The sequence below is a fragment of the Ptiloglossa arizonensis genome, chromosome 9 (assembly GCF_051014685.1).
Source record: "Ptiloglossa arizonensis isolate GNS036 chromosome 9, iyPtiAriz1_principal, whole genome shotgun sequence".
Taxonomy (NCBI): Eukaryota; Metazoa; Arthropoda; class Insecta; order Hymenoptera; family Colletidae; genus Ptiloglossa; species Ptiloglossa arizonensis.
In genome coordinates, this window is record NC_135056.1 from 19,735,158 (window position 1) to 19,759,406 (window position 24,249).

The window sequence follows — 24,249 nt, forward strand, 5'->3', positions numbered from 1 at the left end:
TTACGTTAACGTCGCGCGACGAACGTACTAGATACTGTACGTGTATACCCACTCACAGACGCGAGCGCAGGAAATTATCATGGTAGGTGACATTATCCACTGAACGATCACACGCTCACGCGTTTCGTACGGGTATTATCTTTCAATGGTGTATCTTTCAATTTTCTTGTATCGTTGTATTATTAGACTCGAATACGAACGTTCGAATAATTAAAAATTTAAGTTCGTTCTACGCGGGAGCGAACTACGAAAGGTTACAGCATTTCGGATGAACTTGAGATTACAATATCTTCTTATGCCCCATTTTCCGTTTCGCAGTCAGTAATCGTTGTTAGTTTGCAAACAACCGTACGATTTATTACAGATACGTTATACAATTTATACGAATGGCTCTTTCGAAGAGGTTATCTTTGTAAAAACTTGGATAAGTACCTATCGATAATAATACCGTAATCTATTTTGTTGTCACAATGACGTAGTAAGGACTACTGAACCAAGATCTTGGCTCAATCGATAATTACAAACACGGAAGTTAATTGAACGAATCGCTTCAAATTGTTACGGAAGATATCTCGAACATTCGTGGATTTCGATTAATATAAAATTAAGTAAATTTTGTATATAATTTGTAAACCGTGCCGATACGATACGAAGGGTCCGTTACGGAACAGCTAGTAAGCGCGCGTCATGGATATTAATTGCTTTGAATTACGCAGCACACATTTCTTTATCAAGGCCCGAAGAATAATCTGGTGAGCTGTGAATGACCGTCTACTCGATATGTAACATCTGTGAAACACATTTCGCTTACATATGCAATGGTACGCGTTTTCAAAATATTATTATCGTGTTTTCAATATTTCTACGCGGTTCGTTACGTTATTAACTAAGAACAAGTCACGAAGAAATAGCAGCAAGTTGTCCAAACGCGTAGAAAGTATTTGCAATCGAACGTCGCGCAATAATATTTTCGATAAGTTAGTTTTCGACACGTGTTCGTTTCGTAGCGAAACCAATTTAAACGATCGAATGCCAAAGTTTGTTACGTTATTTTCGACCGGATTGAAATCGCAACGGTCCATCGACTCTTTTATCTCGATACCCTGCGTTACGCCGAGCGAAACTACGCTTTCCGTTTGCAGCTATACTCCGTTTCGCGTTCCGGCCTCCTCGAAACGGAGAACTTTACGAAAACTTCGATAAGTACCGAACGCAGATTCGTAATTTATGCTTCTGCAACAATGATACATACCGAAACCCGGTGCTCCCAAACTAATGGCTAGGATCCGCTAACTCTGTTCGTTTTCACACTAGCGGAACTATCGGAAAACTGTTTTGTTTCCTTGAGAACTCTTACTACGCCGTTTCGGGGTGCACCAGACGTTGCACGCGGTGGATAAGTAAAGGAGATGCATCCGTGAGAATGCTCCAACTTGGCGAACAATTTGCTTTTAGTTATTAAACGGTACCTAATGTTTTTCCGGAGATTCTCTCAACGAACGTTTCCGCTACGATTCATTTTCGTCCTCCCCGGCAACTGATACGTACGTACACGATAAAGGTACAAGCGTGAACGTATAACCGGATCACTGGTCACGAGTAACAAAATTTCTATCAATTTTAACGCAAGTGATATAAAGTAGGTCGATAAAACGAAGCCTAACTCTGTCCATGAACAAAACTATACCGTGTAAAGCGAGTGGCCTTCGCGTTTCAGTGTGTCATCCGACGCATAAAATATGTGCGTCGGTTGTGTCATTGCCGGAGAAAATTGCACGTTAGTCCGTCGTCAGGCTGTCCCGATGGACTCGCGTTCAATCGCGGATCCTTCGTCCATTTTCGCGAGTAGGTTCGCCCTTAATTCATCGACCATCCTCTTTCTTTACGAGTCTGTACGCGCGGACGTGCAGGGCCGGTAAACGTGGACATCACGTTTTTATGGCTTTTCAATACACCCTGCCGAAGAAGAAATGGAATCGTTCGCGGGCTTCGTAATCCAGTGTTGCCCCGGGTGTAAATTAATTAACGAAACGACGTAATACCGCGCGATTCTTTGCGCCGCGTTATTACGGGCTGAAAAGAAAAAAGAAAAAAGAAAGAAAAGAAAGGGAAAGGGATCGTCGCTGGGAGCGAAACGAGGATTTTAGATACGCGCGCGTTTCCCAGCGGGTGCATAATTCCAGGAAATTAAGCCGCGAGCCGCGAGATTGCCCCGAAAAAACATTCTGACTCCTTCGAAACGTAATTCGTGGACCAACGGCTACTCCCCTTCGCCTCTCGCCTTCCTTTTCGTCGACGTTGGAAACACACGGCAAGAAATGAATTCTTTCGTCGTTGTTTTTTTTTTATTCGTTCTTCTTTTTCGTCGCGTCCCGTAGCAGGAACTCCGATCACGTGGAACCCGTTCCCCCGCGTTTAATTATCGCGCGGACCGGTTCAGCGTTTATAGATCGGTGATCGATTTAGCCTCGTTATCGGCGTAAACTTAGAAATACCAGAGCCTGGTCGTTATCCGAACGATTAAAGGAGATTCGCGCCGCGTGGTAATTCATCGTTTAGGAAATCTGCGGCGTTAATTCCGCAGCAAATTTCCTGCAACTTTCGGGGGCGGGAACGCGCATCGGTGGCGAACGAGAGGGGACGGTCCCGCGAATATTGTAATTTATGAACAGAAGATGCACGCCCACGACGTCGCTTTGCATCGGGGGATTGTGCACCGCGTTTGTCCGTGTAAAATATCGCACAGTTTCGCGCTGCTTTTTCACCATTGTCGTTATTACCATCGCGAGATATTTACGAATTCGTTGAACGCGCAATTTACCGCACGATCGTTTCCCCGATAGAGAAAGCGCGGAGTAAATTGAACCACTTTCGAAATTTCTAACGTATCTAACGGACGATCGTCCAACTACAATTGTAACGTATCTAACGGACGATCGTCGATTATCGTCTTGTATTTATTGGACGATACTGTGGAGAAAGAAACGAATCTCAGAGAAAAGAAAATAAGTCGTTCGGTTCAAATTCAGAGACAAGTGATCGGGAAATATCGCTACGCGTATTTGCGAGAGCTATTTGGGAGTAACGAAACAATGTTCAGCCGGATAACCGAAGGTTTAATTCAAACCGATGTAATAAATATATTCCGGGTCGTAAACCTACCGGGGTGCGAGATCTTAATGTTGCGATCAAACTCCTTGGAGTTTCATCGCGCGATGAATCAACCGTTGCAGCTCTCGACGCGAAATTCGACCACGGTAATATCGTAGTAACCGTTGAGAACACGTGCGATGGATAAGGTTGTCGCGTCGATCGCAATTAGACATTCCGAACGCGATCGAGACGAGACGAAGCCGAGTGGCTAACCGAGTGGTGACAAATTGGTAATAAATAATCGCGAAAAGAGACGGAAAGTTTCGAACGAACGATTTCGCAACGGTCTCGAGGCGGTGGTATTTTCGCGCGTCACGGGGTCTCGATAATTGTCTGGCAAACGACAGTTAATATTCTTCTCCGTAATTTATCTCGGGAAGCCGGATCGTTTCGTTCTCGCGTAGGGCAGAGAGAGGTATTCCAGCGGAAGGTCTCGCAGTCAGGGGTGTAATCCAGCAGTCTTGGGCTCGCACATTCACGTGGCAGCGAGACCGAGAGGCGGGGGTGTAATTTGCGGCTTGTAATACCGTGGCCGTCGTTTGTAACCTGTTCGGGATACGCAAGTACAGTTAAGGGAGGATGGGCGGTGGATGCGAAAAGGGAGGCAGAAGTAGGAAACCGACGTAACCGCATCGTCTCATCGAGGGGATGTTTTCCGCATCCGAAACGGGTGAAACTACCGCGCTCGTCTCTCAACCGTCGGGAAATACATCGCTGCGTTCCGTCACGGGTTTCGTTTCGTTTCGTTTCGTTTCGTTTGGTTTTTTTCGCCGAGCGTCTTCGCCGCGTCGAAAATACGCTTTAATTTGCCCTGTGGCTGGTTCGGTTGCAACGCGAGCCATTACGTCGCAACGAATTTCCCTCGGTTCCGATAGTTTCTCGCGGAGAAAAATGGCGGGGGTTCGCGCGAAAGGAAATTGTTGTCCCCGTTTCGGGGAGCGGCAATTTCTATGTAAATATTTTTATCGAGCCGTTGCCGGTCCGCCCGACCCGGCCGGTTTCGGTAAAGATAAAGAATAAATAAGAAAAAGGAGGGCAGAACGCGAGACAGAAACGAGGAAGGATTCGAATGAAATTTCGTATTTCGTTTCACGGATCCGCTCGATTTAGCGGATGGCTGAATGGCGGGTGTAGGGGTCGCAGGGGCGGCAGGGGCGGGTAGAGGAACCGAGCACCGGGCGGGGGATGAAAAGGATGCAAGCTGCGAGGGGATGCATTCATTTTGCACGGGTCGTAAGATCTTCTCGCGATCCCGGAGTGGGCCCGAGACTCTTCCGCCGAGGTTACCGCACTTCGGGGACGAGTTATCCTTCTCATCGACCACCAGGAATTCTCGTCGAACGTTTCCCAACGAATTCTCGAGGAAACGTATACTTCCCGAAAGGTTTCGCCCGCGCAACCGTCGTACCGTTCCTCCTCGATTTACACCGCGAACGAACGTCGAGGCAAATTTACCGCACGCAAACGATACTTCGTAGGGCAGCTACTCGTTGCGTGCACCTAATAACCTCTGGCCGTAAATAATTTCATCAATTTCCTATTCCGATTTCGACGTACCGAGGTAAGGGGCCTTCGATGCACTTTGTTCCCGTAACGATCGAAACGGAGAACGTTACCGACGATCGGAGCGAGTTCGAACGATGTAGAACCGGTGGTGGTCGGAGGGCCGGGAAAATTCCACAATTTCGCGAAAAGTGAAAATGGAACGCGGAAAATAATAATGCGGCACGGGCACGAGAACGCGTGCTCGTTAACTCCCGTAGAACGGAGGAGTTGAAAAATGTTGTTTCGCGGTGAAATTGCTCGTTCTCCCCGTCAATTTTGTTAACGGATGGAAAAATCCCGGGAAGAGGGAAAGTAAAGTTTATCGCGAATGAAATTTATGGAAAAACGACCAAACGAAAGTAAGAGCGCGAAAAGAAACGGGAGAAATTGTACGCGGATGTCGCGAACGAGGTTGGAGAAACGAGGACAACATTTTTTCGCTCGATTCGCTGCCACCGTCTAGGAAACATTAATCGTTCGGACGATCGGAACGTCTAACGAACCGCGCCGGCTTCCTCGTTTTACGAGCGCGTCCGAACGTTTTGAGTTCTCTTTGAGAACTTTTTCACCCGGCGAAAGAATTTCTTCATTTCCATCGAAGCACCGACAAGCCGTGATATCGTATTTATCCGCGACCCTTTCGCACGAAACGGAAGAGGAAAACTTGAACCGTACCGATATTGCACCCGGTCCGTCCGAGAAGGAACACCGTCTTTCCACTTGAAAATAATTCGATATCCTCTCTTCGAGTTAAAAATTTCGAGAAACCTTTCTCACGGTTTCGATTGCCACCGATACGGAATCGCGAAGAACCGGAGCCCTGTGCGCGCTCGGTGTCTATCGATCGTCGTTAAATCAGCGACAAAACAAGCGTACGTACAAATTGAATCCGTTCGAGCACCTATATATATATATATGTATACACATATACATATATATTTTAATCCTCGAATTTTCCGGGTAGATTAATCTCCGCCACCCGCCGGGGTCACGAATCACGCCCCATTTGGACGTTCTCGCGTCTCCGGTAGTCGGGTCCATAGGTTCCATCGATTGTCTCGATCTGACGGATTTCCGGACAATCCGGATAACAGGATCGTGCCCGCGCAGAATCGAGGGAACTTAGTTGTATTGGATCGAAGCCAATCCGGGGCTACCGGCGATTGACAATTGGCGGTGTGGGAATGATTTCCGATGAGCAGACCGAGAGAGAGGGATCGGGCCGATCGAAGGCGAGCCGAGGACGGAAGGGAACAATGACGCGGAACGGCGAGAGATATTAAAGGGGAAATATGAAAAGCGGTCGGGAGCTTGGCCCCTGTAAAACCGGACGGTTTTTACGTTCGGCGTTTTTACTCGGGGAAAAAAGTTTTCGAGTAAAACAGCTTGTAGGATCCCCTCGAGCGGCGAGCGCGTAAACGGTTACCCGTGCGGCAGCGTTCCGAAAAACCAGCGTTCGCATCCCACTGTTACGTTCCGTACGAAACGCGACCGGGATATTAAAATTTAGCAACAACGAAACGCCGTGGAATAATTCCTCGCGACTCGTCCCGCGTACGACCGGTTTTCCACACCGTGGAAACGTTGATTTCGTAACGTGCGCCGAGGCTCTTTAACGATCTGCGTTTCGAACAACAGAGGTAACGGCGTTTGCGCCTGAGCCAATCCGCCGTACCACCAGCTGACAATTGGCGGCGTGGCAATGATTTCCGATGAGCAGACCCGAGAGAAAGAGGAGAGAGGGAAAACCGGGCTGGCGAGGAAATACGAGAAGGAGGGAAACTCGCGCCGAAACGAACGTACGACAGAGAACGAGGAAGGGACGAATATATTCGTTCGGCATTTGCGGTTAGCCGCGCACGGATTGCACCCGATTTCCCTCTTTCTACCCAATAATTTTGCGAACGGCCGTTCAACCCTCGTTTGTCTCGCTCTCCGTTTTCCAGCCCTCGTCGTTCGTCTCTGTTCGAGCGCGATGCCCGCGGATCGCTCGCCGCCGCGAGGAAAATTCACCGACGATCCTCGACACTTTTTCGCAACGTTTACCCTCGCCTTCTCGAACGCGATCGAAACCGAAGACAAAAGCGAAAGATTTCTCAAACTTTGCGTCATTACGCACGGCTCGTTCGAACCCGACGATTCATCCCGCGTTAAGAGCGAACGCGTCGCCAAGTTCGTATCGGAAATTTCTCTAGACTAAAGTTACGAAGAAAACGAACAACTCTAAAGTTCGAGCGATCGGGTAGCCAGGAGTCGGGTCCGCGAACGACCAAAGGGTGTTAAAATTGATCGAACGACGCGTCGGCTCGACTAAAAATACAAGAGCCGCGACCCAACTCCGGAAATCGGTTATGCAACCCGCTTTAAAGCTGCACACCTTTCTTTCGTTTATTTTACTATTTACCCGATCTTGTTTTCGTTCCCTTTGATCGCGTATATTTTATACGGGCCGAAGCGCGATAAAAATGCAAAACAAAATAACACGGACGAACGAACCACCGTGCTCGCTACCGAACGCAAACTTCCGATCGGGGCGAAATGTGTCGACGATTGGGTCGTTTACCTCCCGTTCGTGTTTACGTAGCGCGGGGAACGTTGAAAAGAAACCGTGCCACCGACAGACGACATCCGCGGTTATTCTTGCATTTCCGCTCGAACTCTCACGGATACTTGTCCGAGATTCGCTCGCGTAATTACGCGTCTAAATCTTTCTCCCGGGTAGATGTTAATAGCCTTTGTAACGCGACGATAAAGCCAACGCGGGCGGGCCCTGGCTCGGGTATTAAAAGCGAGCAGGAACCGCGGCTCGTCTTTAAATTACATTTTCCGCATTTTTATCGCGACCAACACAGGGACTCGAAACGGGACCGAGTGGAAAGGTAAATTCATATTCCATCTGCCGCGCTATTTACATCGTTGATAAAAGGGACGGGCAATTAAGTCCGGGGGTACAATGAACGCGATTAAAAAGTACCGCGAGCCGTCGTCGTTGCTCGATTGCGATTTAACCGGGTCGACGGGGAAACGGGGAAACGGGGAACGAGTTTCCACGGATCGTGATACTCGGCTCGTAAATTCTCGTACACGTTGCCCGAATCTGGAGATCCTGGACGAGCCTCCGGTAGATCCAAGGCCCCCGAACGAGTCGGCCACTCCAGATTTAAATTCGAACAAAACGGCGGGACACGCGGCCAGACGGGAGAGGAAGAACCAAACGACGCTCGAAAGTTTCTCCAAGGGAAAGTTAGTTTTTCACGATTACGGCCTACCCCCCGCCCCATACCCGTTACCCGGTACCACTACTTTCGCTTCCGGTAGCTCTAAACCGCCTCGAGGATCTAGATAGAGAAGCTCGGTCTGGACGAATGAAATTTTAATTTTTGATAAGGCGCTCCCTACCAAACCCGTCTCTCCGGTTCCCTCTCTCTCTCTTTCTCTTTCTCTCTCTCTCTGGTTGTACGCGTTCCCAAGCACGGCCGTCGTTTCTCTGTCGCGGACCGACGTCAGTTTTCGAGTTATTAAATATCACTGAAAGCGGCGTATAAAGGCCGGGCGGTAGAAGAGATATTTGGCGGACCGGAGACGCACAGACAACCCTTTTGAATGTTTAAAGGCAGCCCCGCGGGCCAAGGTGCATCGACTTCGAGGCTCCCGCGGAAAGAAACGCGCATATCCCCGAAACGATGAACAAACGATGAACAAACGATGGCTCGTGGCAGGAGAACGGGCCAACCCGAAGGACGTTAAGCACCGAATGTGGCGCGCCAAGTTATGCAAACTTTGCGCGGGAATTAATTGCCAAAGCTGCCCGAAGATAAAGTGCGTTTAATTAAAGGAATGATCAACAATCCGTCCGACGACTAGTGCCTTTAATGAACAAACTTCCCTGGCGTGTACCTTCGAACGACTACAACTTCCAAGATTTACGTAACATTTTTCACCCGTTAATGAAGTTTCGTGTTTGCCATAAGCCGTGGCTACTACCGGTGTTTGTTTCTCGAGGCAACTTTCTTTTTTTTTTTACGACGCGCGAAACGAAATTTTTCCGCAACAACTTTTGCGGACGTAGTCCTTCCCGACGGGGAAATTTTCATGGAGAACGCTCGTTCTTCGAACGAGCTCTTCCGATCCGAGACGACGTTAGCGAGAAAGTATCTGCGAGACGAGTTGCCACCGAGGCGGATGAAAAGGCGCGTCGCCGATGAACGACCGACGACGACGTCGACGACGAAGATGTATCCTTCGATTATCCTTCAAAGTATTCCTTCGTCCACTTACGCGTAACGAGCTGCTCTTAATAAAGCAAGCTTCCGTCCCGTGGCTCCGAGACGCGCGTCTAACGATAAACAGAATTCGTGAGGTCGTGCACGCGCAGCTCAACGACGACGAATAATCTCGCGCTCGCTCGCGCCCAATACGGGCCTCTCGTCGTCGTTTTTGCCTTCGTCTTTCGGTTATATCCGACAGCTATCGGTGTCGCGACTCTCGAGCGAAAATTCTACTCGTCGCGGGACCATCGGTCGTCGGTTGTCGGTACGGCGAGGCTCGCGGTGCCGCGAGAAAGAGCGCGCAAAGTGCTGTCTCCTAGGCGCGGACGGAGGCGAGGGACAAGGAGACGTACGGTGAGACAAAGTGAAAAGGGGAGGTGCGAGAGGCGAGAGACGAGAGACGGAGAAACACAGAGACACGGTACCTTTGCTCGTCTCGTCGGTGTGCGTAGACGCGCGTACGAACCTACGAAAGCAAAATACACCGGAGAGAAGCGAACCGACGCTGGAAGGGATGCGGTGGAGAGGAGGGACGGTGACGACGAATACAGGGTAGGGGGATGCGTTACGTCATGTGTGAAATTACAATCACCCACCCCTAATGCGCTCGCCTTGACTCACCCCATTCTGTCCGCGTGTGCGCCGGTGTGCGCCGGTGTGCGCCGGTGTGCGCGTTCGTGTTACGACTATTTCTATAAGTACGTGTTATTATTACACGTAGAGGAGAGAGTACGTGCGCGCACATCGGCGCGGGTACCAGTCGCTCGGTATTCCGGGTATAGCCCTTTATACCGACGCGCGCGATAATGAACACAGTGTCCGCGGGAGAAGTGTACACCGTGCAACGGGAAGGTCCGGTGCATCGGCCCTGAAGAACCTTTGGTAAACTTTGACGCGCAAACTGGCCGAGCCGACCCCGATCAACGGGCTCGCTTATACGGGGCGGGCTCGAAAATATAATCGTTTAATGTCCGTGCACGCTTTCACGCTATGAGCCGCGCGGGTGCACCTAATAAATTGATACACCGGACGATACAATGGTTGTTAATTTCCTGTAACGCGCAGCGGCACGTTAATTAATTTTGCGCAACTTTAACGTACCGGAGTTTCGAGTTTGCAGAGCGGCCTGTTTTCGACGCTCTCGCACTTCTTCGGCGTTTTGCGCGACCAGTTGCAACACGGGGATTACGCACGCGACGAACAGAGTTACGTCGCGATTTTCGATCGAGTCCAACTCACGGATCACTCCGATCCATTGTTCGCGTTTCTTTCGGCTCGAACGATCGCCGACTCGAGTGCCGCGCAATCGTCGAGTTAAACGCGTTGCGTCGGTGTGGAAAAAATGCGGTCCCGCGACACGTGGTACTTCGATGCTACGAGGTCATTCGCGTCGAATGGAAAACCGATCGTTCTGAAGACGGAGACTATCGTGACCGCGGTTTCTCGGAAGAGCGCAAAGACGAACGACGAAGAAAGAGACCGAGAGATTCGGTGCAAAGCACACTTTGTCGGCGAAACAACGCACCGCCGAAAAATACGTTTTTCGTTTCACCGATCGATCTCGGAGGTGGCTCGATCGATGCAAAGTAGATGGTCGTCGCGTTGGCGAGGTTTTCCCGATGAAAATAAGTCCCCGCTCGACCTTGTTCGGAGTCGAACGTTTTTCGCAAACGATTCGAATCAATTACAATTAAAAATAGTCCCAACGAGGTCATCGGAAAACCCACGCCGAACGATCAATATTACGCTCGTTGAGATACGATGAAAGAAGTTCAATTTGCAATCGCGCATCTCGCTCGTTCACGATACCCTGTCTCGCTCGCTGTCCTTTTCGACAAAAGTTTCTCTACCGAGCGTCGGTTAAACGTAACGCGCGACTTTTGACCTTAAACGAGAAACGTCCGTACGTAGACGTACGCGAATTGAAAATGTTCTCGAAGACGATTCGATCGTAGCCAGGCTGGCCCAGTGATTTCACCTTCGATCATCGAATCCCGCTACCCATCGATCAAGAAGCTCGCGATTAATATTGCAACGACTGATTCCGGACAAACGGACCGGCCAATGCGATGCGCGTGTTCGTGCCAAGAGTGGTCAACTCGAACGAGATTAATAAATATTAGAGGGACAGGGATACTCGAGGGATGCGCGTGATTTAAAGAGGTCCGTGCCACTGAGTGTTTTAATAAATAAACGGGCGCCGGTGGCCGCAGTACGCAAAATTACTTTGAAAATTGTGCTTTTTTTCACGGGTCGACGGGTAATCGGTCCCGTACAAACTACCGTCTCCGAATAATTAACAAGTCGGGGATCGTCGAGCATTTGCAAACGTACTTTCGCTATACGGCCGAACTTAAACAAGAAAAACAGTCGAGGAGAAAAATTCTTCGCTCCGGTGGATCGAATATTACCATCGGGGGATCATATTTTTCGACCTTTGAGAGTCATCGGTATTTTTCCACGAGACGACATCAACGATACGCAACAAGGCGACGTTCGAGCTTCCCGGAGCGCGAAACAAACCGAGCGCAATAAATATAGAAAACAAGCTGTACGTAGCATTTCTCATCTAACCATCCTTGACGGTGATTCGAAGTTATTAAACACAGAGAGTTGTTTCAAGGCTATCTCAAGATCGTATTACGATGCTCGATTGAGTTTACTTTTTATCCGCTACAACTGCATATTAAAGAAATACGTAATTAACGTTGCGAGAACAGTAAGGTCGGTAAGACGACCTCTGGCTCTGTAAACATAAGGTACGCGATAGAATTAAATGTTCGCACGTGACGAGTACCCTCTGATAGGATATACGCCCTTGAAAATATATATATATATATTTTTTTTTGTTGAATGAACGAACGCGAAGTCAACGGTTGACAAACGAAGACGACGGTATCGTGTCGTCCGCAAAGGTGTGCAATTACCGAAAAAGTTGGAACGTTCGTTCAAATAAAAAGGATATCCGTCATTTCGATATAATTCCCCCGTGACACCGGCACGATATTCGAACGAAAGCCAGTGATTTAACTCGACGTTTCACGAAAATTGTGACCGTTATTTTTATGGCGTTCGAATCGAACGCCATTTAATCCCCCGTTGAAGATCCCGAAGCCCAGTTCGCTCGGCGATATCGCAGACAGGCCCCGGTGCGCCGCGTTCAACGTAAAACCGCACCGGAATCGATTTATTTAAAAATCAGTAGGATAAACGTTGAATCGTGAATACACGTGGCCGTAGGTATCGATGTTTGCGCGATGCATGTCGTAGAAGCGTGTGCCACGAGCCCGCGATTCACTTTTGTGGCCCTCCCTTCTGGCAAGTACACAATTACACGTACCGTTCGTGGCACGCTTCCTGAACCCATTGTCCATTATAATCATTAACGGGATTTCGATTATCCGGGAGAACGCCTCGCCAGTGGACACGTAAGCTTTTCAATTTTCCGATCGTCACGGATTTTCTAACCCCGTTCCCCCGTTGAAGTTTCCTTTCGCGTCGAATCGTTCGTTCGAATTGTTCGTTTGAATTGTCGCGAGATAATGGTGACATCTGGATTCGTTGCGATTACTTTCGCACGCGAGATGAGATTGTTCGAAATCGCTCACCCGTCTGTTTTGGCGAGTACCCTCGCGGAACGAAAATTTAAAAGCGTTACGACCAGGAACAGCAATATTCGACGAATCTCTCTAGCCACCGATGTACTTAGTCTTCTTACGCCTACTGCGTAAGTATATTTCGATGTCCCGATTAAAATCGTTCGACGACGATATACTCTATTCCCGAGATCGTCTTTGTCATTTTGGGAAACTAGTAGAGCATTCGATCGTTGCGAGGTTTGCCCAGTTTGTTCGTCGCTGTTTGTACAACGAATAAACGAATACCAAGTACAAGATCGCAATCTGCTTCTTACCGCGCAACCGCCATTGCTCGCGACCGTTGTCACCGAAGTCGTTAAAGGACTAAATACACACCATGCATACAAAATCGCGGCGAACAAATATTAACTTACGCGAAACGAGTAAAAAATTAAATGAACGATTTTTGGGAACGTTGTCGTCCCCCGAGCTTACGATCCACGGTACGCGAATCGATCGACGACAACGCGTGTGACCAACGAACCGGTTAATTCGAACTCGCGTTCGATCGGTGCCAACTTCAAGGAGGATTCCTAAACTTAGATTAAAATCCACCTCGCGAATAACGAGCGCTCGTTACGCGCGCGAAACGTGCGCAGGATTGGTAAGTGAAATTTTTGAAGACCGTTTCGATAGTTGTTACGAAGGGGTAATCGTGGAAATTAGCGAACAGCACGTTGGTCGAAAAAGCAACATACCTGGACTCGGTGACTGGTGGGGAAGGATCGGAGGGGTGGCCAATAGCGTTTGCGCGGGAGAAAGGCACGAAACGGGGGACACATTCGTGGAGGGATCGTAGGAACGCGGTCGCATCGTCGCCCGGCAGCGCCGCGACGCCCTCGAGGCGAACTAGACGTTACGCTCCGTGCTCATCGCGGAGGCATTTCGGCGTTTCTAACCTTGCCCTGGCGCTGCGTGTCGCTCCCTTCGTTCGTACGGTGTAACATAGTGCCGCGCGTCTTCTTTTCGCTCCTATTTCTCGTGCTCGTTTTACCTCGTTAACTGTGCCCGTTCGAGGTGAATGGTCCAACGGTGAACGAAGAGACGTCAGCTGACGCGAGGCCTAATTCTTTCCAATATCCAGCGAGGAAATTACTCCAGTTTCGTATATAGGGTAAGTGGGTATTCTTTTTCTTCCGCTCGAGTTGTTTGGAGGCCAGTAGCGTCGTTCGCGGTCGCTTCGAATCGCTGTCAACCTTCCGTGTTCCCGGGTCGTTCGAACGGTGTTCTCTTTAAACTGACTCGTTCTATAGGTCCGTTCGCGTGCCGTGCGGCAGTTTCGCGCGAAATTTTTAAAGGCAAATCTTACGACCATCGAAGCGTTACGAACGTTATTGCGTCGAGCGAGTTTCTTTTCCTCGTCCGTGAGCGTCTCGCGCGAATTCTCGTCCCGTGACATTGTCGTCCCGATACGTCGTTAACATCGATTTTTGACGCGCTGCGTAAATTTACCCTGGAACGTGTTTCGATCGACGCTGCGTTCTAATATTTTGCTTACGTTGCTTACGGAATCGTGAAAAGGTCCGGAGCGTTGGAAAGAAGGCTCGACTTTAACATGCCCTGAGGCCGTCTGCTATTTTTGTATCGTGTACGTAGCAAGGATAAGAACCTAGTTTCGCTTTAAAAAGAATAAAGAGTTTTATGTAGGTTAAATCTCAAAGGGTATCGCAAAAATTAACAAGTCGATGGAAATCCCGGGTCGAAGGAGAATGTTTTCGAGAACCGTGCGATCGAAGATCGTTTTTAACAACGCCAACCGCTTTCGGTCGAAGAATATCTTCGTAGCAGGTGTTCGAAGTGTCCTCCATTGTTAGTCGCACGCGCGTCAATACACCTCACATTGTCCGTTTCACGCGCTCGAGCGTTTCCAGTCGATTTGTGGTCAGCTATTAAACATCCATTGTACGTTACTACGATTTATGAAGATTTCGCAGCGGTGTAAAGTACGCTATAAATTTAAACCGACCCCGCCTATATAAATTCAGAATCGTGTACAATTTATGCCGCGACTCGAAAGGGGTTATCGATGTAAGGAAAAAAATTGATGATAAAAAAAAAAAAAATCGTTCGAGGCACCGCGTTAACGAGGAATTTTTGTTCACTTCGCGGCCCGGGTTGTAAATTTTACGACACCCTGCTACGGACTCGCCCGGTATAGAGGGCAATAGCGTAATTTCCGTTTTTGTCCTTGACACGGTTAATTCGCCTCGATAGTCGATAAGATAAGCTCGTCTACGACTCTAAGGACACGCTCGATTTAACAAACTCGAGTCGCGGATCCCGAAGAATGGCTTAGAATTTTCTACATTTTCATTGCGATCCGGTCGATACTCGGAAGCGGCCTCGGTGCGTGTTCTACGGTCGAGGTCCACCGTAAAAATAAATTTTACAAAGCGATGATCGAGCAACGATCGATCCCTTGGAACGTATAAATATTCAAGCATCGTGGCGTGGGATCGCGCGGAAGATCGGTCCGCTTCGATCTCGAATTCTCTTACCTCCCTTGTCCTAAAATGTTCGCACAACAGCGCAGATTCCACGACCAGTGAAATCTTGGACGCGTACTTGGATCGTTGCTCGTGTTTCATTCCGTTGGATCGATCGTCGCGGTTTCTCGGATGTGGCATATTTTCCATGAATTTTCCACGAACGTCCGCGTAGGCGGGGCGTCCGTAGATTGAATAAATCGTTTAGAAAATGACTCGAACGACGATCGCGGATGCCGACAAAAGGGCAGGCGGTCGACAAAGGGAATGCAACCAGAGTTTCGCATCTCGGCTCAGTGGACCTCTTTCGCTCTTTCATATTCTCGTTTCCATTCTCCCGAAGCGTCGAACGTGTCCCCCGCACAAACGGCACAACCGTTCTCCCCGTGCATTATTTCTTTTTTTTTTTTTTTTTTCACTTCCTCCCTTCGTTCTCCTTTTCCTTCTCTTTTTCCCTCTCTCCTCGTTTCTTTTTTTCTTTCTTTTTTTTTTCTTTACACCACGGGGAGAAAGAGACCGGTCACGGATGTTTTTTCTTCCCTCGATCACCCTCTTGTTCCCACCCTCTTTCCCGCTCGCACGCGTTTCACGGTCCTCGCGTTCCGTCTTCTTTCCTCCAGGCTTTTCCTTTGTCTCCCTGGAAACCTTGCGGTAGTTATGCGACGTTCGGCCCAGCCGCTTGGCTGGTGGGGTTGGAAAAAGGGGAAGGGGGTGACTCGAGGTTGTACCGGTGGGGGGCACCGGGCTTCAGGGTTGGGTAGGAGAGGATACGGTCCTGAACGTGACTTGGATGCAATATTTAAAAGCGGGCACAACGTCAATACTCGGATCTCTCTCTCGCTCTCTCTCCTTCGAGTTTCGTCTCTCTCTCTCTCTCTCTCTCGATCTCCCACGACGACATCTTCCGCGATCCCTTTACGATCGGTTACGGGCCAAGACGAACCTGAATCGGTCGCCAGGTCTGACCTTAACCCGGCCTCGTCCCCTAGCCGGACCGGACCTTTCGTTCCGTCACGAAGGGAGCCTAATGTTTCCTGAAATTCGTTACTTCGTCCCTCTGCTCGGTGGCCGTCTACCGAAATTTCTCCGTTTAACTTTTGCGGCTCGGACGTTCCTCGAAAATCTCGTTCGTCGGCCCCTTTCGTCCCGAGATCGAACCAATAAGGGTTGGCGCGGAATTTTTCGGAAATACAAACCGAGCACGGTGGCCGACTCACGGAACGACGATAAATTCGTTCGTTTTCGGTGGTCGAACGGTTCGTTCCACCGGCCGAGAATTATCGTCGCGAACGTTTTCGCTAATATTGCTTCGTCGGGAACACTTTATCAGTTTTTGACGCGTCTCGGTAATTTACGTCCAACGTCTTCCTCGGCGGCGGTCTCGGCCAGAAGGAGAGGATCGCGTCTCTGGCCCTGTTCCGCGAACGCGAGGCGAGAGGGGGCGGAGGGGAACGAACGGAGAAAGACGAACGAGCGGTGATATAAAAGGGCGAGGAAATGCAGGAAGTTATGACAATTACGAGGGGCGGAGGAGGACGAAACGGCGAGGATGTGCGACGGCTCGTGAAATGAAATCGGGACGCGCGGCTCGATCGTTTATAAGTTCGACGGACGAAATTCCTCTTTTTCGCTCGTTGCTTTTTTTTTTGTTTTTGGCCCTCTCGTTCTCCCTCGACGGTGTTTTCTCTGTCCCGGGGCACGCATCGTCGGTAAATGGACTTCCCATGATCCAATTAAGACGTTACCCCGGGAGAAAATAGAGAGAAATACACCGTTGGAATTTTCGGCAGGCACGTCGAGAGAAACAAAAATCTTCGGAGCGATTCGATTACACGCGCGATTCGTTCTCCTAGCCGTGGTTCCGACCCTTTTGTCGTTCGATGACACGTGATCCCGGCGTTCTTCAACGGTGCCCCCGAGTCCACGGGGAAATTTTCAAACCCCGTATGCGGGTCACGAAGGAGAAGATCCTTGCGCTGTACATCTGGCCACTGTGTTCTAATTAAGAGGAAACTATAAAGTTGAGCGCTCGCTCGGTTCGAAACTTCGTTCTTCGTTCTCCTTCGAACTCGGCAATTTCGGCGGGCAACCTCGAAACTCGACGAACGATATTTCGATTCATTTACCGTGGCGTTGTCGCGACCGTTGCCAGGTATTTTTAACTTCCACGAAACCTCGGCGTACCAGTTTCTTTTCAACGCTTAACTTTGACTCCGTTACGTACGGAGTATGACCCTTTGTGGAAAGTTTCCCGTGTTCTCTATTGAAAATACGCGACGTTCGCGACAATGTTAATTGGGTTTTCGACATCGTAATTGCCGAAGTTTCCGACGTGCTCGACTCGTACGGAACGTTCCCGGGCCACGGTGACTCGTAGACGGCCAAACTTTCGTTTCGGATTTCCGTCAAGGATTTTCGTTTCGAGATCCTCCGTCGCGTTTCCGCGCAACGACGAAACGAGGGACAACGGTTCGTCGTCGACCACTCTTTCAACGCCCGGAGACATTCAATTTTTCGTTAATCCTACGGGAGATCGCGTTTTCAAGAATTTTACACGCACACGTTTCGGACGTCGTTTTCGTTCGACGTATAGGAGCTTTAAAGCTGATTGCGTAACGCGGCCCCGCCGCGACCGAGAAACCGTAAATTTATGGTGACCGTTACGAGACTCAGCTTCCCGGAATTCGTAAAATTTAGAGGCTCGTTTCTTTAGCGAAGCGCCGTAGGAAGCCCTTCCTCCCTTGCGGAAAAGGGTGAAGCGGCAGGTAAAACGCCAACACCCTCTGTTCGACCTTACTTTGCACCCTCTCGGTTCGCGGGCGGCTGAACGTTGTCGGTCATTCTCGAATATCGCTTTATCCGAACTTTGATCCGAGATCGGGTCTATTTTATTTTCGCGTAAAAATACGGGACGACGGGACATATTTTTTCGGAGATCTCTCCCATACGTTTCGCGGACCATTATCGCGGAACAAACAAGCGCCACGGTAGCTGCAACGAAGGAGATATTCATACGTCTTCCTTATTTCGACGTATAGGAGAGAACGCGTTCCAGTTCCGTCCCTCGTGCGTGTTCCCTTTTTACCCGGTTTCACGCCCACGCCCTTGCCCTTGACTTTCTCACCCTTACTCGCCTTCGGATACCACCTTATCCCGAGCTTAATTCGCGAGAGGAACGGTCGATGAAGGGCGTGTCTGGATGTTCGAGAAGATCGGTCAGGAGGGAAGAAAAATTTCGGTATTACCGTGAAAGCGCTGCCCGCGTTTCTGTTTCCTTTGATCGAACGAACGCGAGGCATAATTTCGGTTTCGCGCTCGCGCGTCGATACCTCGTTTCATCGATTTCTCGACGATCGATCCGTGTCTCTTTCCGTGTTCTTGGCATCTTGTCGCGAGTTTCGATTCGTTCAAGGATTCTGGCAGAAGTTTCAATGAAATTTCATACCCGTTTGAAAAGGACAAAGCTTCTGTTTTAAAACAAACGGCGGGTATCGCGGCGCGTTTACATATTCATAGCGTACTTCTAGTTTCGTTATTACCGCTTTCGAGTTAACGTCTGCGATGCATATTCGAGCTTATTCGCGACGCTTTCGCCAAGGACTATCCGTAATCAATATTTGCGTGTCGGTCTCACGTGCCGCGCTAACTGCTATTGACCGGAACGCCGCTCGCTCCTGGCGTCGTTTCCTTCGATAACTACCCCATAAGGATTCCAAAAGGGATCCTCGAATCTATAGGTTTGCACTTAATTCCGATACTACGGATACTCGGTGGACTCTCGCTTGGATAGTAACTGGCCCGTGACTCTGGATTTATGAACTCACCGCGCGCGCCTCGTTCGTCCCCTCCTCTCGACCCCCGATAGAATTCGATAGAAAACCGATGATTTACGAAACTCGATAAAGTATAACAACGTGGATCGTGGACTCGACAGATTCGTTTTAAATATTCAACGCGAACGAGACGAAGAAAACGCTTCGGCTCGCGAAGACTTCATTTATCTTTCACTCGGAGCTGGAGCGAGTCGAGTCGAGTCGAGTCGAGTCGGGTCGAGCCGAGCCGAGCCGAGCCGGGGAAATAAATCCGGGCGCGTACGCGGAGGGCTCAACACCGGAGAGCCGGTGAAATATTTATTTTAACACGCCTGTAATTACGTATTGCGCCCCGGTACCGTGTAATTTACCCGTTAAATGTGCCTACGTCACGGCAAGGGTATGCAAGCCGTCGGGCCGAGAAAATTGCAGCGAAAAGGCGGTTTAAAGTAACGGCGTTGGAATTACCGAAGCCGGGGAAATCCGGCCGAGTAATATGGAAATCTGAAATATTACGAGCGTTGAAACGCGGAATAACACGAAGAAAGAATTAACCTTGCGCGTTCGCTCGTCCGCTCGCTCGCTCGTTCGTGGTTTTCCGTGGGAAAACCGTAACGGTAATGAAATTACTCGCCTCACCGACGTAAACCGATCCTCCGCGACGCGAACGATACCAATTTCGTCGCGGAACTTGGCTCGCAACTCGCTCAATCAACTCGGGCCCGGACTCTTGTCTCTTCGCGGCGATGGTTCACGGAATCCCTCTTCGCGTTGCGTTACAGCGGGCCAAGTAACACGAAGGCAGGGAGGGAGTCTCCCGAGAACTTTCGACCTGAAAATTCAATTTCCATTCGCGAGCTTCGCAGCGACGTCTCGCGACCTTTCCTCCTTCTTTCTCTTCGCCTCCCTCTTTCTTTTTTTTTACGGATCTTATCTCACCCGGGAGACACGGAACACCTAGACGATTTTTACCTCTTCTCCGGTTCTTTTCTCTCCCCTCCTTTTCGTCTTCTCGGCGCGTGAAAAGCGAGAGGGACCAGGGAACGAACGAGAGAAACGCTCCGGGAGGAATCGAGAAGAAAATGCGCGCGGACGGGAAGGAGGGAGGAGAAAAGGAAACGTACACGGATTCGCGAGACGCGTGCGCGCGCGTCGGAGGGTGGGGTGTAGGGGTCGTTTCGAAAATTCAGAAACGTCGCGTCTCGTGGATTTTATTTTACGATTCGCTCGCGGGGGTAACGGTAAAAGAGAGATCGATCCACGGCGTAACTTTATGGCCGGGCGTAATACAAACTGGATGACGGGAACGTTGCCATCGACAGCTGTCGAACGTATAAAATACGTAGCCTGGAACCGTTGTGTCGCGTTTCGGTTCGCGGTCGCGCGCAAGCCTTTAAGGTCGGTAAATGCATTCTCGTTGTTCGTCGCGCGCCAAAGAATCTCGAGTTTCTCTATCTCTCGTAGCCCGCGTTCTGCTACTCGTCGACCGATCGTACGTCTTTGGAGAACAACGTGCCCCTAACGGGCCGAGTTGGATCGACCGGAAAGGAAGATCGTGTCTCGCCGAGGGGAAGGAGTACACCTGTTACACCGTCGAATGGCCGGCTCCTCGCTTACGCAGGCATGCATATGCATACGCGCGTCGAGGAACTTTCCGCCCCGGACAGAAACAATTCCCCCGGTCTGCTCGGATTCGCGAACGAGTATCCGTTCGTGTACAAAAGACGCTCGTGAATGTTCAACCGCGGCCACCGTGAGCAACTTCGAACCCCGAAAGCTGTTCCATAGATTCAACAATTTCGACACCTCCATTCACGAAAGGTTCCATTGTAACAGGACCGGCTTATCCTCCTTTCTTCCGACAATATTGAGGTTTGTACCGTCCACGGGTTCAAGGGTGATGCTTAAAGGCTGATATCCTATCGCTATCCCGGTATCTCGGCGGGACTAACTGGCAGAAAGGGTCGCGGTCCCCGTCGATGCGACGAGTCTCGCGCGTGTACGTCGCGTAGGTGTGCGCGGTGTCACGTGCGTACGTGTGCGTGCACCATCTTTGCCGGAGAACCAGCTACAGAGGGATAACACCACTTTATGTCCCTGGGAGGTCGTAAAGATACCGGGAGACGTGCCTCCTCCGGCTTTTCCTTCCTCTTTCTACCTCGGAGCTAACTCCCGTGTCCGTCCGCTCGCGCACGCGGCGAACACAAAATCAGGCGCAACAAAATTCCCCCCTCGACTTCTCCCCTTTCGCACGTACGCCGAACGATCGATCGATTCGTTTATTAGCCGAGCCGGAGACACGGTAAATAAGAGAAGGTGGGTAAACTGCGCGAGTGTATACGCGCTCGAAGCCGAGTTTAGAGTTTACGCGGAGGGGGTACCTACGACCTTTGAGAATCTTGCGCTATTCTTACGGGATACGACTACGCGACGAGAAATATTATCGGATACGAAATTTAACCGTGTCCCGTGGGTTCGCCAGACTCGCTCCGGTACCGATTTCGAACGATTCGAGCACGATCGATGCGAGATGAGCGATCGCGAGACTTTTCTCCGATTCTCGTCGAAGGAAACGACGAAAGAAAGCCACCGGCGCGAAATTCATTCGCGTCGGGATAAGTACGTTTTCGTAATTGTCGACGCGCGGGCTTCGCCCTACCAACGCCAAGGGGGTTGTCCAGGAGGACGTATATAACCGCGAGCGGTCCCGAATTCAATTTAAAAGCACACGCTGAGCCACCGTGATTAAACGGAATTATTTAGGGTAGATGATAATCGCGAGGCTCCGTAATTTAGTTCTCGGCGGCGCGTGGACGGTGACTCTCCGTTCACGAGGTCTTTCTCGATACTGGTCGACGGGCGGACGGTGGGGCTTTATCGGCTAGGAAATACCAGCGAGTCGTGCATCGCGACTGGCCGAGATTAAAGCCATTGTTTTCGCGTTTGCTCGAATCGAACGACCTACGGGGTAAAACGAGAAACAGTAACTACGAAAGTAGCTTCTGTTCGCTCGCTACACGTACCAGGACCGTACGTGCACGGCTTTCGTTAATTTCCGGTAATAGAACCCCCGTGTCTTGTATCAACGAGCTACTTTCGTCGCCGGTTTCCCGCTACCGAGCGGGATTTTATCGGTGCTCGGCCAGTGTCTATTTTGGTTCGTTACAGCGCGGAAGATTCGTTTTACTCGCGCTTCGACAGTCGGTCGAGTGATCGATACTTTATTAACCGACGGTATTTGTTGGCTCTTTTGTCGCGCCGCGAGTTCCATCGTGTGGTCATTGTTTCGCGTACAAACCGTACGAAATGAACGAAACCGGTTCACTTTCCATTGAAAGCTACTTGACCGAAACGAACGAGAGGGAGCCCGTAGAGCGAGATAGGGACACACAAGGAGGGGAGGGTGGGGGGTTGGGGGAACCAGAGACCCGAAAAACACAGTTTTCCTAGCGGCCCGATCCTACGGGCGGGTAGCAATTTTTCAACGTTCCGAGCAGACAGTGAAATTCCGGCGAACGAAGAGCCGAGCAATTTGCGAGGGAATCGTCACGCCGCGGATGTCGGGTGTCGCTAATTCACGGATTGACAAGAACGGAAATGACTTATTCTCTATAATCTGCCACCGTTCTCCCGCGCTCTCGCGAAACTTTCGCCGGCTAAATGAACCTCTAAATCACTCAGAGACGATTTATTATCGTTATTACGCGTCGTCGCGTGGTGGGAGGCTGCCAGAACCAGAAAAGCGAATAAAAAACGAGAAACGGATAGGCGGACGGCACGGGGGAGAGAAAGATGGACAGAGAGAGGGAAGAGAGAGGAGAACGGGGGAAAAAACAGGATTGGCGTTAGTGTTTACCCTCCCGTTCCCGCGGGAATCATTCGTCGGTAGCACTGAATGGCACTATCTGCTTCACCCCCTTCGCCCGTGCGCGGCAGCAATGTTTCAAACCTTTCTCTGTTATTTTTTTTTTCCACACTCCGCTCTCCCGGCCATTCTCGTTCGTTGGATACCCGTTTCACTCGCGGCGGTCCGATCTCAAAAATTTTCGTTACAAATCGCGTTACACGCAGAGATGGAATTTTCGAAAATCAGCGTCGTCCCGCGATCGATCGAAAGCAACGAAATTGAACCGTCGCGATCGTCTCGCGTTCGGGAAGAACTCCGTTACCGGGTAAACGCGATTCGTCTTTAATATCCCCCGGTCTGTCGTATTTGGAATCACGGTTTCTCGATATCCGTCGGCCGAAGATCGTTCAATTTTCGAGCCGATATTTTCCCGAGTCGTTATCCGCGGCGTGTGCGTCGCTAGGCGGCGACGCGGATTATAGGAAAACGCGCGAGGGAGGAAATCTGTGTACGCGTATAATCGAACGAACGTTAGAAGGAGAAAGATAAAGGAGGTCGGAGAACGGGAGACAGGGTCTGGAAGGGCGGTGGGACGTGGAAACGGAAAGAGGATCCTAGCGGGAACACCGAAAGAGAGGGATCCTTTCCAGGGCGATGCCTAGCAGCTCCTAATTGCATGCCAGAGAGTGACTGCATCTCCTCCCTTTTCTCCGCTATTTTCACCCTCTCTATTGCACTCTCATTCTTCTTCGCGCGCGCGGTGAGTATTTGCAAGCTGCCCGCCCCCCAACAGCACGCCACTCCGGAAACGTGGCATAAGAAACGTTATTGCGCCACTCCGTGAAATTTCCTGCTACGACCCTGCCGGTATCCCCTTTCTCCGTTCTGTTACCGCCACCCCTCCTCTTCCTCCTCCACCTCCTTCTCTGCCCTCTCCCACCCGCAACCCTCGGCGACGTGCATTCGGAAAAGGCTCCGAGCAAGTATATTACGCTCGAGGTTGACGTTCTTCCGGGTATCCTTTCAACCGTGATGCTAATAACGTCGAACACGACCAAACGGAGAAACGCAACGCCGAACCGAGAACGAAAGCTGGAAAGGGATAACATTTCAGGGTCACGCGCAAAAAATATCGAAACACCGTCCCCCTCGATCGATAACGAAATTATGCGATCGATACCGATTATCTCGAGAATTATTTTCACAATCTACGAGAAACAGGCCATCGCTTCGATTTCGGTACCGATTCAACCGGCGCGCGAAACGACGAACCGTAAGAAAATACTACCTCGCGACTCGTGGATCGTGCTCGGATGCTACGACGAAGTATTTAATTTTTCCCCCGCTTTCTAGTTACTCTTCGTTAGCCCGTGGTTTCCATCGTGTACCGATTTCCAATCAATTTAAGCTATTGGATCTATCGGCGATCCGTTAATACAGAACGAAAGCAAATCGGTGAGGGGTAGCGGGTGAGTTTGCGGGGGGAGGGGGAGGGTAGAG

At 50.2% G+C, this 24,249-nt stretch overlaps 1 protein-coding gene across 1 annotated transcript in view; it reads left to right on the forward strand.

The window, feature by feature from the left end:
* Positions 1 to 13,387: 13,387 nt before the first annotated feature.
* LOC143151455 (protein Fe65 homolog) overlaps positions 13,388 to 24,249 on the forward strand; it is a 157,436-nt gene continuing 146,574 nt past the window's right edge. The window contains exon 1 of the mRNA XM_076320567.1: positions 13,388 to 13,718. The gene's annotated coding sequence lies outside the window, so the exon portion shown is untranslated. The remainder of the gene's footprint in view (positions 13,719 to 24,249) is intronic.